General features: G+C 44.3%; 1 protein-coding gene across 1 annotated transcript in view; it reads left to right on the top strand.

Moving 5' to 3' along the window:
- The window catches only part of lrrc4ca (leucine rich repeat containing 4C, genome duplicate a), a 119,386-nt gene that overhangs the window by 40,697 nt on the left and 59,644 nt on the right, over positions 1-19,045 (top strand). The window lies entirely within an intron of this gene.

Genomic DNA, 19,045 nt, shown 5'->3' with positions numbered 1-19,045 from the left:
CAAGGCCTCTGCAGTACTGGGAGTGGCCACCGTTCCTGGTGGCGCTGCTGATACCATTGAGCTGCCAACCCTCTGATTGGTCGGCAGCACTTGGAGGGGGGAATCCCCATCTTTAAAGGGACGGGGATCCCTGCTCATGTAACTTAGTCGTTAAAAGTCCAGAGGATCGCTCTGGGAGGGAGCAAAAAGGTAGAGGCACGGTTCCCCCCGCCTTTTTGGCCCGGTGCTGGGAGCCCTACCTCCTGCGCAAAATCCAGCCCAGTAGATGCATTGGTTGTAATTTTCCAAAATTCCATCGATTCTGGAAAAGTCCCATTAGTTTGGGAAATAGCGAATGTAGCTCCTCTATTCAAAAAAGGAGGGAGACAGAAAGCAGGAAACTTCAGGCTGATCATCTGTCATAGGGAAAATACTATTGATTGGGGGAGAGAGAAGAAGGGTCAACCCAGGGAGAATAGGGAGGTCAATTGGGGAAGGGGAAGGGAGGGGGTTCAGTCAGGGGCATTGATGGGAGATGTGGTTGGGTGGGCTGTTGATACCAGGGTGGGGTTGGGGAGGACAGGGACCTGAGTGGCAGGGGGAGTATTGGAGGCCTCATGGTAGGGGGTGGACAGTGTCCTGCGGGTGGATGATAAAGAGGCCTGGTGGTGTTGGGGGATCAGAGACCTGGTTGGGGGGTGGTGGGAGGTCAGAGGCCTGATGGTGGGATCAGAGGCCTTGAGGGGAAGGTCATTGGGGATGGGGTGGAGGGGGTGCACGATCGTGGAGGCACTTGGATCTAGGAAGTAAGTGTAAAAGCACGTACCTCATAAATCCACCAAGTCCTCATTTCGATGAAGCTGTCACATTTCCCAATGCTTGGCCGACCAGAGTTAAAGTCATAAAACCTGAATGACAATGAAGGTTGCAGCCTCGTTATCATATTTAGAATTCCATCCCATCCCATTAGGTTGGCTTCCCTCCCACTTTCCAGCCTCAGTTAAAGCTGAAAATGGGTGGGTTGGAGGTGGGTTTGGGTTGGGAAACAGATTTCTCAGACTTTAACACCCAAAAAATCCAAACACGTCCTTTTTTTAGGTTAAAACTCCCCCCATGTCTGTCTATCGCTTTCCCCTGCTGTTTCATGTTCACTCTTCTCGACACTACTACTGTTTTCCATTCTACTTTCTTCGCCCTGTATTTTAATTCCTGTTTGTTGGTCAAACAGTTCTCCTTGCAGCAATCTTCTGCGTCAATCTTTCCTTGCTCAAACTATTTTATCAGTCTTTCTAAGTGATTGAAATAAAATCCTGTGTGGACTTCATAATGAAGTGGAACAGAACATTGGCTATTGTATTGGCACAGAAGGGATCTCATTTCAGGCAATTGGATCTTGTTTTGTTGCCCTCACTTGTGCAGTTTGAAGATGATCAAAAACATATTACAAAAAAGCCCTGCTTTAATTATATCAGGATAAGCTTCATGCATTGATACAAGCTATTATTTTTATCAAAATTCTCATGAAACCCTGAATGCTGGAGACATTTTAAAGTAAATGCATATATGTCATTTTTACTTTGCTAAAGCTTTTAATCTCTTGTAGAAATGACACATAAGATAAATTTTCAACTTACCTTCCAGGCACAAAACCAGCATTTCAGATTGGCTACCTGTTATAGAAACTGCCTGATCTTGATTTTCATTGCCATCCCATTGAAAACAAAAAATAAGGAATTATTAGAGTAAAATGTAGTAGTCTATCAGGTTGTACCTGGATATCGCTGAATCTCGCATTACGTCTTGGCCAGTGCCTTCATTGGAATAGACATTCTACCTCAGAAAAGTGGTAAAACCTGCTTTTGCATCTTGCTCCTCTTGTAGGCCTGCTTTGGAACACAACCAAGTGCTTCGTTGCTTTAAAACAAGCACATATAACAGATTCAAGGTATTGTCCTGACATTTTCATTTTCTGTCGTTATTTATACATAAAAATTGCTTTTTCTTCCATCATTCATCACACTTCATATTCTCAAATCCAAACAGAAATTTCCCCCAGGATCATCACAACTGTTGCACAGTGCTGCTCAGCTCAGCTAACAGGAGGAAAACAGAATGGACTAATTCCCTTCCTGTGGCCCCATCTCCTGCTGAGATCATCGTGCTGTTGTGTAACACTATTTAGCAGCCGAGTCCAGAATTGCAAGATTACTAAGCTGTCACTGAGTTCTTCAAAACTACAAAGGTTTAGGAACATAGGAACATTGGAGCAGGAGTAGGCAATTCAGCCCATCGAGCCTGCCCCGCCATTCAATACAATCATGGCTGATCATCCACTTCAATGCCTGTTTCCAACACTATCCTCTTGTCCTCTTATGTCATTTGTATTTAGAAATCTGTCAATCTCTGCTTTAAACATACTCAATGACTGAGCTTCCACTGCCCTCTGGGGTAGAGAATTCCAAAGATTTACAACCCTCTAAGTAAAGAAATGTCTCCTCATCTCTGTCCTAAGTGGCTTCCCCCTTATTTTGAAATTGTGTCCTCTGGTTCTAGACTCCCCAACTGGGGAAACATCTTACCTGCATCAACCCTCTCTATCCCTTTCAGTATTTTGTAGGTTTCAATGAGATCACCTCTCATTCTTCGAAAGTCTAGAGAATATAGGTCCTGTTTTCCCAATCTCTCTTCATAGGACAGTCCTGCCATCCTGGGAACAAGTCTGGTGAACCCTCGTTGCACTCCCTCGATGGCAATAATATCCTTCCTAAGGTAAGGGACCAAAACTGCACACAGTACTCCAAGTGCGGTCTAACCAAGGTTCTATACAATTGAAGCAAGACTTCACTACTCCTGTACTCAAATTCTCTTGCGATAAGGCCAACATAGCATTAGCCTTCTTAATTGCTTGCTGTACATGCATGTTAGGTTTCAGTGACTTATTGACAAGGACATCCAGGTCCCTTTGTACATCTACACCATTTAAGAAATACTCTGCACATCTATTCCGCCTACCAAAGTGGATAACCTCACATTTTTCCACATTATATCCCACCAGCCACGTTCTTGCCCACTCACTAAGTCTGTCAAAATATCCCTTGAAGCCGCTTTGCATCTTCCTCATAACATACATTCTTACCTAGTTTTATCTCATACATGAACTTGGAAATATTACATTTGGTCCCCACATCCAAATCATTGATATATATTGTGAAGAGCTGGGGCCCTCCAGTACCCCACTAGTCACTACCTGCCAATGCGAGAGTGACCCATTTATTCCTACACTCTGTTTTCTGCTGTTAACCAATCCTTAATCCATGCTGGTATATTACCTCCTATTCCATGTGCTTTAATTTTGCTAACCAACTTCCTTGGGGAATTTTATCAAAATCCTTCTGAAAATCCAAGCTTACCACATCCACCAACTCCCCTTTACCAATTCTGTTAGTAACATCCTCAAAAAACTTCAACACGTTGGTCAAACATGATTTCCCATTCATAAATCCATGTTGACTATGCCTAATCAGATCATTATTATCCAAGTGTCCATTTATCACATCCTTTAGAATAGATTCTAGCATTTTCCCAATGACTGATGTAAGTCTAACAGGTCTGTAATTCCCTGTTTTCTCTCTCCCTCCCTTCTTAAATAGTGGGGTGACATTTGCAACCTTCCAATTTGCAGGAAACGCTCCAGAATCTATGGAATTTTGGAAGGTGATCACCAATGCATCCACTATCTCCATAGCCATCTCTTTCCACAGAAGTTGAATATATCAATAAAATGTAATTAAAGTTTGGAGGGAAAGTGCGTCTGTGAATTAATTAATGCCATTAACAATCAGACTTTTTTTTAACAAATACATGATATAAAGAGTGAGCTTCCTGTTACATTTTCTGCTAATCTTTTAAAACATCTTCTTCTGTCAGCCTTTGAAAAGTGATCACATGAAAGAGTTGCTAAAAATTTCAAAAAATCTGCAGCTCAGAAATAATGTTAGACTATGACTTGAGTTTCAACATTTTCTTGACTATTTATTTATAGAATAAAAAATATTGACTCTTTTCCCATACATTTCCTGGGTCTGTGGTAATGTATTATTGGTCATATGGTTCCCAGAGACAGACCTCTCTGCAGTTAGTCTCCTTGCTCCTGGCCTGGCTTCAATATTCCTGGCCCAGCCCTGCTGTTCCCATCTCAAACCTCAGTGCTCTTGACATCAGCCATTCCATTACCTGTTGGTTGGCCATTTCAAATAGTCACCTCCCTGTAACTGTTCAGGCAGGCTCTCACCATGCAGCAACATTTGTGTACACATACCCTTCATCCCACCCACACCGTCAGCATCTTCCACCTATTAGCGAAAGGCAGCATGGTTTTGTGAAGGGGAGGTCGTGTCTCATTAATTTGATTGAGTTTTTTGAGGAAGTGACAAAGATGATTGATGAAGGAAGGGCAGTGGATGTTATCTACATGGACTTCAGTAAAGCCTTTGACAAGGTCCCTCTTGGCAGACTGATACAAAAGGTGAGGTTACACGGGATCAGAGGTGAGCTGGCAAGATGGATACAGAACTAGCTCTGTCATAGAAGACAGAGGGTAGCAGTGGATGGGTGCTTTTCTGAATGGAGGGCTGTGACTAGTGGTGTTCCGCAGGGATCAGTGCTGGGACCTTTGCTGTTTGTAGTATATATAAATTATTTGGAGGAAAATGTAGCTGTTCTGATTAGTAAGTTTGCGGATGACACAAAGGTTGGTGGAGTTGCGGATAGTGATGAGGATTGTAAGAGGATACAGCAGGATATAGATCGGTTGGAGACTTGGGCAGAGAAATGGCAGATGGAGTTTAATCCAGACAAATGTGAGGTAATGCATTTTGGAAGGTCTAATGCAGGTGGGAAGTATACAGTAAATGGCAGAACCCTTAGGAGTATTGACAGGCAGAGAGATCTGGGCGCACAGGTCCACAGGTCACTGAAAGTGGCAACGCAAATGGATAAGGTAGTCAAGAAGGCATACGGCATGCTTGCCTTCATTGGTCGGGGCATAGAGTATAAAAATTGGCAAGTCATGCTGCAGCTGTACAGAACTTTAGTTAGGCCACACTTAGAATATTGCGTGCAATTCTAGTCGCCACACTACCAGAAGGACGTGGAGGCTTTGGAGAGGGTACAGAAGAGGTTTACCAGGATATTGCCTGGTCTGGAGGGCATTAGCTATGAGGAGAGGTTGGATAAACTCAGATTGTTTTCACCTGAACGACAGAGGTGGAGGGGCAACATGATAGAGATTTACAATGTTATGAGCGGCATGGACAGAGTGGATAGTCAGAAGCTTTTTCCCAGGGTGGAAGAGTCAGTTACTAGGGGACATAGCTTTAAGGTGAGAGGGGCAAAGTTTAGAGGGGATGTGCGAGGCAAGTTCTTTACACAGAGGGTGGTGAGTGCCTGGAACTTGCTGCCGGGGGAGGTGGTGGCAGCAGGTACCATAGCGACGTTTAAGAGGCATCTTGACAAATACATGAATAGGATGGGAATAGAGGGATACGGTCCCCGGAAGTGCAGAAGGTTTTAGTTTAGGCAGGCATCAAGATCGGCGCAGGCTTGGAGGGCCGAATGGCCTGTTCCTGTGCTGTACTAACAAAAAAACAAAGAACAAAGTACAGTACAGCACAGGAACAGGCCATTCGGCCCTCCAAGCCTGCGCCGATCTTGATGCCTACCTAAACTAACACCTTCTGCACTTCCGGGGCCCATATCCCTCTATTCCCTTCCTATTCATATATTTGTCAAGATGTCTCTTAAACGTCGCTATCGTATCTGCTTCCACCACCTCCCCTGGCAGCAAATTCCAGGCACTCACCACCCTCTGTGTAAAAAACCTGCCTCGCACATCCCCTCCAAACTTTGCCCCTCGCACCTTAAACCTATCTCCCCTGTGCTGTACTGTTCTCTGTTCTTTGTTCATTCCCTGCCCAGGCCTCATACTCTGCTTCATTCCAGAAGGAGATCCATGTCCCATGCTCCTTCCTGGGCCCTGGCACGCTACTCTCTCCTGGTCATGACCCAGTCCCATCTCCAGACCTGTGCTTCAAACAAAAGCAGATTATTTGTCGCTCATCTATGTTACAGAAGCTCCTGGCTGGTTTCTTCCCATCTGGCCTGGTCCCAGAATTAATCTTTGATGTGGTTGCATAATGGCTTGTATTTTGAGGGCACTGAAAAAAAGCAAATTGACTAAATAAGTAAAAGAACATGTGCACAAGGTATATAAGACAATGGGAGACCCAAAGTAAAGGGAGAAAACAGAGGGAAAGAGTAAGGAATCAGACGCGAGAAAGAATGAAAAAAAAGTCAAACTGCACTAACGGTAACTGGAGAAGCATGAGAAAACTAGAGAGGAAAATAAATGGGAGGCAGAAGCAGTATAAGGCAAACAGGAAAACTGAGATGGAGATAGAAAGAATTGCAACTTGTGAGAGAAGCAAAGAGCATTATAGGAAGAAAAACATAATTTGCTTTCATTTTAGTCCAAGAGCTACGTTATAATGAGTAATGCATGTAAACTCTTCTGGTGATTTTATCATGACAATACACTGTAATCATTATTCATAGTTGATTTCTAAAATGGTTTTCACTAATCACTTGCGTCTTGTTGAAATTATTCCAATTGTATTTAAAATCTTCTTGAGAGGGCAGACAGGGATTCAGTTTAACATCACATCAGAAAGTGGGGAATTGCTACACTGTTGGAGGTGCCGTCTTTCAGATGAAACACAAAACCAAGGCCCCATCTGCCTCCTGAGATGGGTGGTAAACATCCTGTGGTACTATTTGAGGAAGAGCAGGATAGCTCTCCTGCTGCTCTGGCCAATTTTATCCCTCAACGGACACCTAGAGCAGATAACCTGGTCATTTATTTAATTGCTGTTTGTGGGAGCTTATGTGTGCAAATATGCTCCAAATTTCCCAACAAGTGACTACGCTTCAAACGTACTTCATAGGCTCTAAATCACTTTGGGATGCCATGAGGACATGAATGGCACTATATGGAAGTAAGTGTGTTTTTGTTTCCTTATTACTAGTGTTATGATCCTATAATTTTTCCGGGAAGTGTGCAGTATACCTTTAAGGCTGGAAAAGGATCAGTACTGCTTTAAGGCAGCAAGCTCCAGGAACTGAGTCAAAGAATGCATTCTTGTTGCCGTAGGATACAACCATTTGGAGAACAAGGACAAAGATACAATGTTGCCGATTGGCATTTGAAACTAGCTGACGAACTAGCTTTTGAGACATAGTTAACAGACACAGACAGACAGCTGGATCAGCGTGAATGGAACAGAGATCTCTGATAATTTAACCTGAAGGAAGGGAAGTTGGGCTGTGACAATGTTTTATTCCTCAAAAATTCTAAAGCCAAATTGATACATTAAAAAGTGTTTGCAACTTGTTAATTGCTGAATTCATCGCTGGAGAAGAAAAGCATAATTTCAACTGCTGAAGTAGATTACGGACTGTTGTACTGTTGGAGAACCTTTTTTCTCCCCCCATTGGACAGCTGTGAGAACTTCAAGCAATCTTGGACCGTTCCACATTGGCAGATTCCACTTTGGCAAGAGCGTAAATCTGCAAGGACACAAATTTTTTCTATTTTAAATGTTGTTTGTATCTTAGTAGTGTTTAAGAATTTAGTTTTTCTAATTAAAGAGTTAATTTGTTGATCTAAAGACACCTAGTCTGGTTCGTCTCATTTGGGAGTTAATAGATGGTCAATTTGGCTGTGGTTTTCTTTAATTTGGATCTGTGGAGGGGCGGGACTGAATCAACAGTGTGTTGGTACATTATACTTTATGAAGTCCTCCATCTCTCAGCGCAGCTAAGGGATAGTAAAACCTGTTGGATTAGAGCAGACAAATGTGAATGTCAGTAACGGTTGAAGCTTGAGAATACAGGCTACTTAAGCTTTTGCTCCCAAATCACCAGTTTAATATCTCTTACAAAGTACTGAGTTACTACCATGGATTAAAAACCCAAGGGGTTAACTGATAGAAGAATATTGCTTAATATCCTGATGCCTTTTAGCTCATTAAAGCTACGTTTGAGGTTGTTGGCCAGTAGAATTAATAGTTTTTATTTTATGTTGGTCAGATTTGGGGCTGGATTTTAAGGAGCTCTCAACGTTGGGATTCATGGTGGGGGGCCTGAAGATGACCCCAGATGAGGCCTGCCATGGACCTCTATGCCGGCAGGGCCCGGCCTTCTGATGGCGGCGGGGCACTGTGGTGCTCGGCGACGAAAGCACAATCACTATATGCAAATAAAATAAATTAATAGATTTGCATGTACTTTTCGTTAATCTTGATGTTCTGCTGCGATCTTCGGCCCGGCTGCTGGCACTCTTATGCCTTCATATCTCCATCCGGGGAATCGAGGCACAACACTGGTGGGGAAGGGGGAGGAGGTAGGTTTGTCAGTTGGGGGGAGGGGGCGGGGTCAAATTAATGTCATGGATGTTGGGGACGGTGGGAAGGGTTGAAGTTTAAAGTTTGTGCAGTTTGGTGGGGGGGGGTAAGGTCAGATGGTAAAGGTAAATGTTTTGGGGCGGGGGAGGGAAAATAATTAATTTGATAGTTATGGGGGGATGGGAGAGGGGAGCAAGAGATGCATTTATTTAATCTTTCTTTAAATATTCAAATATGTCGGTAGGGCTAACAGCCCTTTAAAATGGCCTCAGCACCTGCGCACAGGCAGCTGATGCCATTGCTGGGGACAGACAGCCCTCCCCCTCCATGTGATGCTGGTTGGTGGCCTGTCCCAGCTATTTGGCGTGTGGCCTGCACAAGTGGTCTGCCATTTTTTTCGCCCGCTGCCAAAATTGGCGGCAAACTTATAAAATTCAGCCCTTGGTGTTCTTCGACTCATTTAGAGGACCATTTTCACCTCTTTCTGACTGCAATGCTTATGAGTTACAGATTGCTTCACAGCAGCAAAGCAAGAGCTGTAGTTAGTCACCTCATCATGGTGCCGAATATAGTAATGTCCAACTGTCATAACACATTAATGCTGAGAATCACAAACTCAGATAGTGTGCTGCAAAACAGGAGATGCATGTATGTAGCAGATTTCAGAACACAAGCATAACATGATTATCATTTGAGAGATTTCCTCCTCTCGAACTATTTTTGTCTTTCACAGTAGTGTAATGAACTGTATTGCTTATCTTTACACCAGTGACTGTGACTGCATTGGCCAACAGAACATCTTATTTCGTCAAATAAGAAGCTTGTTCGTGGGGGTGGGGAGGGGGGGTGTGTTGTGGGGAGTGAAAAATAATGTTTATGGCAGATGACCACTAGGTGTGGTCAGACGCCAGGTTTTGTCGTGTGTATGTAGATTCCACAATATTGTAATTCAGTAGAAAACTACCTCTGTGCTGCCAAAAGATTTCTCTTGTGTCCAGGTTTGAGAACATTTAGATTCTTGGCAGAAAATACCCAGACATTTGCAATGCTTAAAGTGTTTGTATGACATTCCTCTGTCCGCTCTTTTACAGAGGAATGAAAATAGCAGAGGAAGTTAGACAAGTCCATCAAATTTTGATCCACTAATATCACCACAGTAATCTCAGTTTGCATATGAACATACACAATTATGAACAATGCTTAAGAAAATAACATTCTGCTGACTTACAGATTTCAAAATTAAATTGTGCAAAAAATATGCGGTTTTGTAACTATGTGTGTTAGTCTGTCCATCTCAAATCGAATCTATAATGTGCTCTGTTCTAGGTGATTGCTGTACCGATGTCATCAGCTGACTGACAGCTGGCCTTATATAAAATCAAAATATGTGGATGCTGGAAATCAGAAATAAAAAAAGTGCTGGAAATACTCAGCAGGCCTGGCAGCATCTGTGGAGTGAGGAACAGAGTAAATGGTCTGAATTTTCAGACTTTCCTGAGGTCAGGAATGGAGGCAGGCCTCAAAACGCCAATGCTGTGTCAGTTTCGGGATGCTGTACCCAGCACTGGCAATGGTCACCAGGACAGCGATCCCAGCTGCCTCCCAATTGAGACCAATTAAAGTAGATAAGCAGCTCATTAAGAGATTTTGATGGGGGTAAAGGTTACACGCACTGTCTGTTGCTGACCAGCTGAAGGGAGGTGGGTATAGAATCGAGAGCCAGTCATGGCTGCCCCAGGGAATTAACATGGTCCCATAAGAGGAGCAGAAGGGGACTCGGCCATTGGAAAGGAGGTGCAATTGGCGCTGCGCAGGTGGTGGGGAGAGTGGGCAGTCAGCGCTCAGGCATTGAACAGGGTCATCAGCCCCTTGGCATTGTGGGGGAAGAGCAGCTGGGGGCAAGGCTGCCAATCACAATAAGGTAGCCACCTGGCCAAAAGGAAAACTGCAGCTGGCAAAGGGGGCATGACTGTCAAATTTTGGGCCCAGTGGCGATGCAGGAAAGGTAGAATCCCGAGCAGCAGGAAGGCACAGGAGAGGAGAAAGGGCAGGAAGGACAAGGAGGCCAATCCCTAGAATCAGGATCTACTGTCGAAGATGGAGTTACCTGGAGATGACAGAGACTGCGACTCTCCAGGCAGATGGTCACAGAAATCTGTGCCCTCTTTGCCGAAGACCTTGCAGCTCACAGCACTGGTTGCCATGCCCTGCCAGTATCTGTTAAAGTCACTGTGGCCTTGAACCTCTTTGATTCTGGCTTCTTCCAAGGATCAACCAATGCCACATGCTCACTAGGACAACCGTTGAGCAGGCCATCGGGCTTCTAAAGATGCGCTTCCAGTGCCTGAACAGGTTGGGTGGTGCCCTCCAATACCCTCCTGCAAGGCTCTTGGTTATTGTGGTGGTCCACTGCGCACTCTATAATGGTCCTCCAGAGAGGTGTGGACCTTGAGGACATTGAGGCCCTGGAAGGAGACATCTCATCGAGAGAAGAGCAGGAACAGGAGGTAAGAGAGGAAGAGGAAGTAGAGGCAGAGGGAGATGGCACTGAACAGACAGGTAGCCTGATGTGGCTCAGGGCACGAAGGACTCATGAGGAGGTCATAAATGTCAGGGATCTCCTGATTCAGGAACATTTCAATTGAGCCTCTCTGACCAAGTTGAGGGGCATGGCATGGAAGGGAGATAGAGATATCAGTGCTAACACATGCATGGAAGAAGCAGCCTTGCACATTTAATCATTAAATGACAAGGAAGGAAGCACATCTGCCCAGAGGCGTTGTCCTCGCTGTTATCTCTTTCACTACCTCATACCACTTTTCTTGTCATGGCAGCAATAAAAGGAGTCCCAGATGTGTGGCTTAACGTGTCATCATTTATACAGTGCAAAGAGGAAAACAATAGATAAAGATATTAAGAACACACCCCAGTGACCCACTCAGTGCTCCGCCTGATGCAGTGGCCTCCATGCTCAGCCACTCCAAAGCTGTGCTCCCCTTGTGGCCTCAAGGAGGTGTCCTCATCATGGAAGTGCCTGTGGTGGCATCTCCAGAGGCTGCTGCACCTGACTCAGATGATTCCTCAGTCAGAGGGGCCAAGGATGATGAGGATGCCCCACGAGGTGACATTCTCATCCGTTGCTGGGCACTCCGGATGTCTGGCGGAGGACACCAGCTGGGTTGCTGTTGGCGTCCCCTCCAAAGATCTCTGTGCCAGCTCCACAGCCCAGTCCATACTACACAGCATCTCATGCATTCTGTGGATGTCAGTGTGCAGTTCCTGCGTGCACTCTGTGCGATGCCGCATGCAGCTCTCCAAGAGGTTGACCACTCTCTATTGAGGAGCTCATGTGTTTGTAGCCCTCAGCCATTGTGGCGCACATGAGCTGGATGGATTCCTCCATCCTCTGCCCTTCACTACCTCAGGGAACTCGAACATGCGGGAGCACATCTCCTGCTGCTGTCCAGTGACTCCTGAGACCCTGGATCTGTCCCCTGCTGAGCAGGGCTATATCTGTCCGCCATTCTGAGAGGAACTGACCACAGCTCCCTCTGCCTCTGGCACCTCTTCCTGCCCACTAGTTCCATGATCATCATCCTGTGCCACCCTATCTACACACACACACACAAGGACCCAGTGAGGTATGAATATCTGTGCTGGTGAAAAGTGCACTGGTAAGGTGTGATGGTGCATCTTCATCTCCTCCTTGGTCCTCTGGACCCACAGACGGGGGAAGGGTGGGGGAGAGGGTGCCATGTATTGGGCATCTGCACCTGTGGCAGACAAAAGAACAGATGATGAGAGCTAACCAAGGACAGTAGAAACCGTTGCAGTATAGAGGCTACCCAATGTAATTCAGTGCGTTACATGCTATCGCTCAGGGTGGAGTGCACTGAACCCCCTTAATAACCACATTGCCCTCTGCAATCACCAGGTCCACCATGAGCTCCTGATTCACCAGGCCCGACTGCCTCCTAGTCCACTCTCCTGGCTATCTCCATCACTGCCTAGTCCATTGGGGTGATGTTGTAGGAGCACATCACCCTTCTCCTGTCTGGGCCCTTTCCCTCACTTTGTGTGCATGTTTGTCTTGCAAGGGCAAAAGCGAGCGAGATAAGGCACTGATGTCCTTTGTGACCAATGTCATCTGCCTCTATCCATTAGTAGCTGCACGTCTCAGTGGTGACAGGTCCTCAGAAGTACTATGGCTAGTGAGCAATTCTGAGAGGTCATTAAGTGGCCTGGGCACATATCCTTTCCATGTTCAGGAGCAGCATGTGCCCTGAAACTCCTCAGGTGGTGTGTCTGCTGCAGGGTGCAAGCCCTAAGACCTGTCTGGAGGGTTGGGGGTTGCACTTACCTTGCCAGAACGTGGGAGGTCGTTGAGCCTTTTACGGCAATGAATGCAGGTTCTTCTCTTCTCGTTTCTGCTGCTGATGGCAGCAGCGCTCTGCACCCAGACCTCTATGGGTTTGGCTGGAGGCCTCCTCCTGCCACCCTCCAGGAAACGGACCTCCCTTCTGTCCCTCACGGCCTCCAATAATAGATCCAGGTCGGGATCTATGAAACAAGGGGGAAAGCCTGCCCCGGGTGCCAGGCCTCTGGCTCTCCTGTGACATCTCGCTTCCCTCTGGTGCTGTGGAAGGCTTGGCGCAATCAACACATTTCCCCCTTAGGACAACCAACAATCTCAGTGATGGCTCCCATGAGGAGTCTAAATCAGTCCCACACTTCATCTGACCTGCCTCCATTCTCACCCCGATGGGCTCCAATTGGACAGGGAACCCGTCTCCATATCAAATAAAGGCTCACCCCATGAAAATCATGACTTTCATCTGTTTCCCATCGAAGGCAGGTTCCTGACCTGAAAACAATCCAGCCGACTTCTGAGTATTTCCAATAGTTCCTGTTTTTATGACAGCTGGGCTTCTTGCAATAGCTGTTCAGTCGGTGGTATCTGGCAGCATGGTTTACTTTGTAACAGAAGAGCATAATTGTGGCAGCAAATGTTGTAAAGGTGTACATTATAGATTTTGAACACATTTTCTGAACCAAGTACCATTAGTGACTAGAATTTAAATTCCCTTGGGGAGTTGTTTTGAACAGTGCATGGGAATGGACAAACAAATGCTGTAGATTCTCTGTGTTGTAGTGTTATTGAAATAGATAAAATGTACTGCTGTTGTTAGCCAAAATTGGGAATAGACAATTACAGAGGCATATGCCAGATTTTAAATCTACAGGACATGATAAATGGCTACCTTTAGGATTAGAAATAAAAGAAAACCTGGAAATTAAAATTCTATGAATGCATGTGTTTGAAAACCATTACTGCAGATACACAATATTCACTTCAGTGCCCCCATCAACAGCATTCAGCATCTTGTATATTGGCTCAGATTTTCCTGGGTTCTTGCCTGGCGACGTAAGGTGTGTTGGGACCCATGAACACTGCAGCCCAGAAGGGAATTAATGGAATAAGTGATTTATGTAATTAAGTATGTCACTCCTCATTTCCTGGGACTTTTGCACTACCCCACTGTTGTCCATCACCAAAATTCAATGAGAAAGGTATTGTAGCTCCACCTCCATTAATGCCAATGACAATCGCAATTTTCTTGCATTGAAGCTTGTTTTCACATTACTGGGAGTGAAGTGATTTATTGCTTCACCCCATGATAGGGGTCAAACACCCAGTAGTTAAAAATGCATTGCTGTCACAAAGAGTAAAAAATTAGGATTTTTGAGTATCCACTTCCTGTACCTGAGATTTTCTATTTTAAAATGGCCACACAATATATGTCTGGAGCCCATTATATTTAAATCTATCTAACTCAGCCTTGAATATATTCAATGACCCAGCCTCCACTGATCTCTGGGGAAGAGAATTCACAAGAACACAAGAAATAGGAGCAGAAGTAGACCATAGAGGATGAGAAGGGGAATTTAGTTATGGGATATGATGAAATGGCCGAGGCATTGAACAGGTATTTTGTATCGGTCTTCACAGTGGAGGACATTAATAACATGCCAGTAGTTGACAAAGAGACGAACGTAGGTGAGGACCTGGAAACAATCATTATTACGGAAGAGGTAGTGTTGGGAAAGCTAATGGAGCTAAGGATTGATAAGTCTCCTGGCCCTGATGGAATGCATCCCAGGGTACTAAAAGAGATGGTGGGAGAAATAGCAGGTGCACAATTTTCCAAAATTCGTTGGACTCTGGGGTAGTCCCAGCTGATTGGAAAACAGCAGATGTGACGCCACTGTTTAAAAAGGGAGGTAGACAAAAGATGGGGAATTATAGACCGGTTAGCTTAACCTCTGTAGTGGGGAAGATGCTTGAGTCTATTATCAAGGAAGAAATAGCAGGGCATCTCGATAGAAATTGTCCCGTTGGGCAGACGCAGCATGGGTTCATGAAGGGCAGGTCATGCTTGACAAATCTTTTGGAATTCTATGATGACATTACGAGCAAGGTGGACAATGGGGACCCAGTGGATGTGGTGTACCTAGATTTCCAAAAGGCCTTCGACAAGGTGCCGCACAAGAGGCTGTTGCATAAGATAAGGATGCATGGCGTCAGGGGTATTAGCATGGATAGAGCATTGGTTGACTAACAGGAAGCAGAGAGTGGGGATAAATGAGTGCTATTCTGGGTGGCAATCAGTCACTGGTGGTGTGCCTCAGGGATCGGTGTTGGGACCGCAATTATTTACAATTTATATAGATGATTTGGAGTTGGGGACCACGTGTAAGGTGTCAAAGTTTGCAGATGACACTAAGATGAGTGGCAGAGCAAAGTGTGCAGATGACTGTGAAACTTTGCAGAGGAACATAGATACATTGAGTGAGTGGGCAAAGGTCTGGCAGATGGAATACAATGTTAATAAATGTGAAGTCATTCATTTCGGTAGGATTAACAGTAAAAAGGATTATTACTTGAATGGTAAAAAGTTGCAGCATGCTGCTATGCAGAGGGACCTAGGTGTCCTTGTGCGTGAATCATAGAAGGTTGGTCTGCAGGTACAGCAAGTAATTAGGAAGGCAAATGGAATTTTGTCTTTCATTGCTAAAGTGATTGAGTTTAAAAGCAGAGAGGTTATGTTGCAGCTGTATAAGGTACTGGTGAGGCCGCACCTGGAGTACTGTGTGCAGTTTTGGTCTCCTTACTTGAGAAAGGATATACTGGCACTGGAGAGGGTGCAGAGGAGGTTCACTAGGTTGATTCCGGAGTTGAGGGGGTTGGCTTATGAGGAGAGACTGAGTAGATTGGGATTATATTCATTGGAGTTCAGAAGAATGAGGGGGGATCTTATAGAAACATATAAAATCATGAAGGAAATAGATAAGATACAAGTAGAGAGGATGTTTCCACTGGCAGGTGAAGCTAGGACAAGAGGGCATAGCCTCAAGATTAGAGGGAGCAGATTTAGGACTGAATTAAGAAGGAACTTCTTCACCCAGAGGGTTGTTAATCTATGGAATTCCTTGCCCAGTGAAGTAGTTGACGCTTCTTCAGTAAACGTCTTTAAAGCTAAGGTAGATATCTTTTTGAACAATAAAGGAATTAAGGGATATGGTGGGAGCGCGGGTAAGTGGTTCTGAGTCCACAAAAAGATCAGCCATGATCTTATTGAATGGCGGAGCAGGCTCGAGGGGCTGGACAGCCTACTCCTGCTCCTAGTTTTTATGATCTATTATGATATGGCCCATCAAGCCTGCTCCTCCATTCAATACGATCATGGCTGATCTTGGGCTTCAATTCCACTTTCCTGCCCGCTCTCCATATCCCTCGATTCCCTGCAAGAACAAAAATCTATCTACCCCATCCTTCAATGTATTCAATGATGGAGCATCCATAACCTTCTGGGATAGAGAATTCCAAAGATTCACAACCCTTTCAGTGAAGTAATTTCTCCTCATCTCAGTCCTGAATGATTGACCCCTTCCCCTGAGACTTTCTCCCCATAAACTTGATTCCCTGACCAGTGGGAACAATCTCTCAGCTTCTACCCTATCAAGCCCTTTCAGAATCTTGTATGTCTCAATTAGATCGTCTCTCATTCTTCTAAACTCAAGAGAATATAGGCCCAATTGACTCAGCCTCTCATCATAGGACAACCCCCTCATCCCAGGGGCCAATTTAATAAATCTTGGCAGCACTGCCTCCAGTGCAAGTATATCCTTTCTTAAATGTGGAGACCAAAACTGCACACAGTATTCCAGGTGTGGTCTCATCAAAGCCCTGTACAATTTTAGTAAGGCTTCTTTATTCCTGTACTGTAATCCCCTTGCAATAAAGGTCAACATGCCATTTTCCTTCCTAATAGCCTGCATCTACCAGTTTCACACCTTTTAAAAAATATTCTGCTTTGCTATTTTTACGACCAAAGTGAACAACTTCACACTTCCCTACATTATACTCCATTTGCCATCTTATTGCCCACTCACTTAACCTGTCTGTATCTCTTTGCAGCCTCTCTACATCCTCCCCGCAGCTTACCTTTCCACCGAGCTTTGTATCATCAGCAAACTTAGATACATTACTCTCTGTCTCTTCATCCAAGTCACTAATATAGAGTGTAAATAGCTGAGGCCCCAGCACTGATCTTTGCGCAGCACCCCACTATTCGCTGCCTGCCAATTTGAAAATGCTCCATTTATGCCCACTCTCTGCTTCCTGTCTGTTAACCAATCCTCTACCCATGCTAATATATTACCCCCAACACCATGAGCCCTTATCTTGCCTATTAATCTTTTATGTGGCACCTTATTGAATGCATTTTGAAAATCCAGGTATACTACATCTACTACCCCTTTATCCTACTAGTTCCATCCTCAAAAAACTTGAATAAATTTGTCAAACAGGATTTCCCTTTAGTAAAACTATGCTGACTTGTTCTAATCATACTATGCAAGTGCAATGTTAATACTTCTTTAATAATAGTTTCCAGCATCTTCTCAACGACTGATGTTCGGCTAACTGGCCTGTAGTTCCCTGTTTTCTCTCTACCTCCTTTCTTGAAAAACTGTGTAACATTTGCCGACTTCCAATCTGACGGGATCATTCCTAAATCTAAGGAATTCTGGAAAATCATAGCCAGCGCATCCACGATCTCTGCAGCTATCTCTTTTAGATCCCTAGGATGTAGGCCATCTGGTCCCGGGGACTTGGCAGATTTTCGTCCCTTTTTTGTGACTGATATCAATATCCTTAATTTTCTCACTTTTTAGCCCCTAAGTTACTGCCTATTTCTGGTATGGAACTTGTATCTTCTGCAGTGAAGACAGACACAAAATATTTGTCCAGTGTCTCTGCCATTTCCTCATTCCCATGATGATTTCTCCTGTCTCTGTCTCGAAGGGACCATTGTCTGCTTTAGCTACTCTCTTCCTTTTTATGTAATTATAGAAGCTCTTCCAATCTGTTTTTATGTTGCTGGCTAGTTTATTCTCGTATTCTATTTTTTCCCTTTTTATCAACTTTTTGGTGGCCCTTTGCTGGTTTCGAAAACACTCCCAATCCTTAGACTTACTACTATTTTTTGCAACATTGTAAGCCTCTTCTTTTAGTCTAATACTCTCCTTAACTTCCTGAGTGAGCCACAGATGGGTCTTTCTGGATGAGTTTTTTTTGAATGGAATGTACTTTTGTTGAACCCTTTGAATTGTTTCTTTAAGTGTTTCCCACTGTTCATTTACCGCCATACTTTGCAGTCTATTTACCCAACTAATCATAGTCAGTTCTCCTCCCTTACCTTCGTAATTGGCTTTGTTTAGGTTTAAGATTCTTGTTTGTGATTGAAATGTGTCACTTTCAAACTTAACATGAAATTCAGTGGTATTATGATCACTATTTCCCAGTGGTTCTTTTGCTATGACATTGCTTCTTAACCCTGCTTCATTACACAATATGAGATCTAAGGTAGCTTTATCCCTAGTCGGTTCTACAATGTATTGCTCCAAGAAACTGACACGAAAGCATTCTACAAATTCATCTTCCAGACCACTGTTGCCAATTTGATTGTCCCAGTCTATATGCAGATTAAACTCCCCCACAATTAATGCATTACCTTTTTTACATGCTCCAATAATTTCCCATTTAATGTTCTATCCAATAATATAACTACAGTTAGGGGGCCTGTAAACTACTCCCAAAAATGTTTTCTGATTCTTGCTTTTACTGATTTCCACCCAAACTGATTCTACTTCATGATCTTCTGAGGCTAGATCCGTTCTTATTTATGTCCTTATGCCATCCTTTACTATCGGGGCTACCCCTCCTCCTTTGCCATTCTGTCTGTCTGTCCGAAACATTGTGTACCCTGGAAGATTTATTTCTCAACCTTGATCTCCTTGTAACCATGTCTCGGTAATGGCAATTAGATATGGATCATTTACCTCTATTCATGCCACAAGTTTATCTATCTTATTACAGAACTTTGTGCATTCAGATAAAGGAACTTCAATTTCATTTTTTTTACCTCTATTCCTTGCAATGACCTTATTTGCCAATATACAATTTTTGTTAAACTCTCTGTCCCTTCCTGTCCCATTCTGTTGGGAGTTACCCTCATCACTATCTTGCTCCGATGCCCTGACCT

This window comes from Heterodontus francisci, chromosome 14 (assembly GCF_036365525.1).
Source record: "Heterodontus francisci isolate sHetFra1 chromosome 14, sHetFra1.hap1, whole genome shotgun sequence".
Classification (NCBI taxonomy): Eukaryota; Metazoa; Chordata; class Chondrichthyes; order Heterodontiformes; family Heterodontidae; genus Heterodontus; species Heterodontus francisci.
This window is presented reverse-complemented; position numbering and strand designations above follow the sequence as displayed.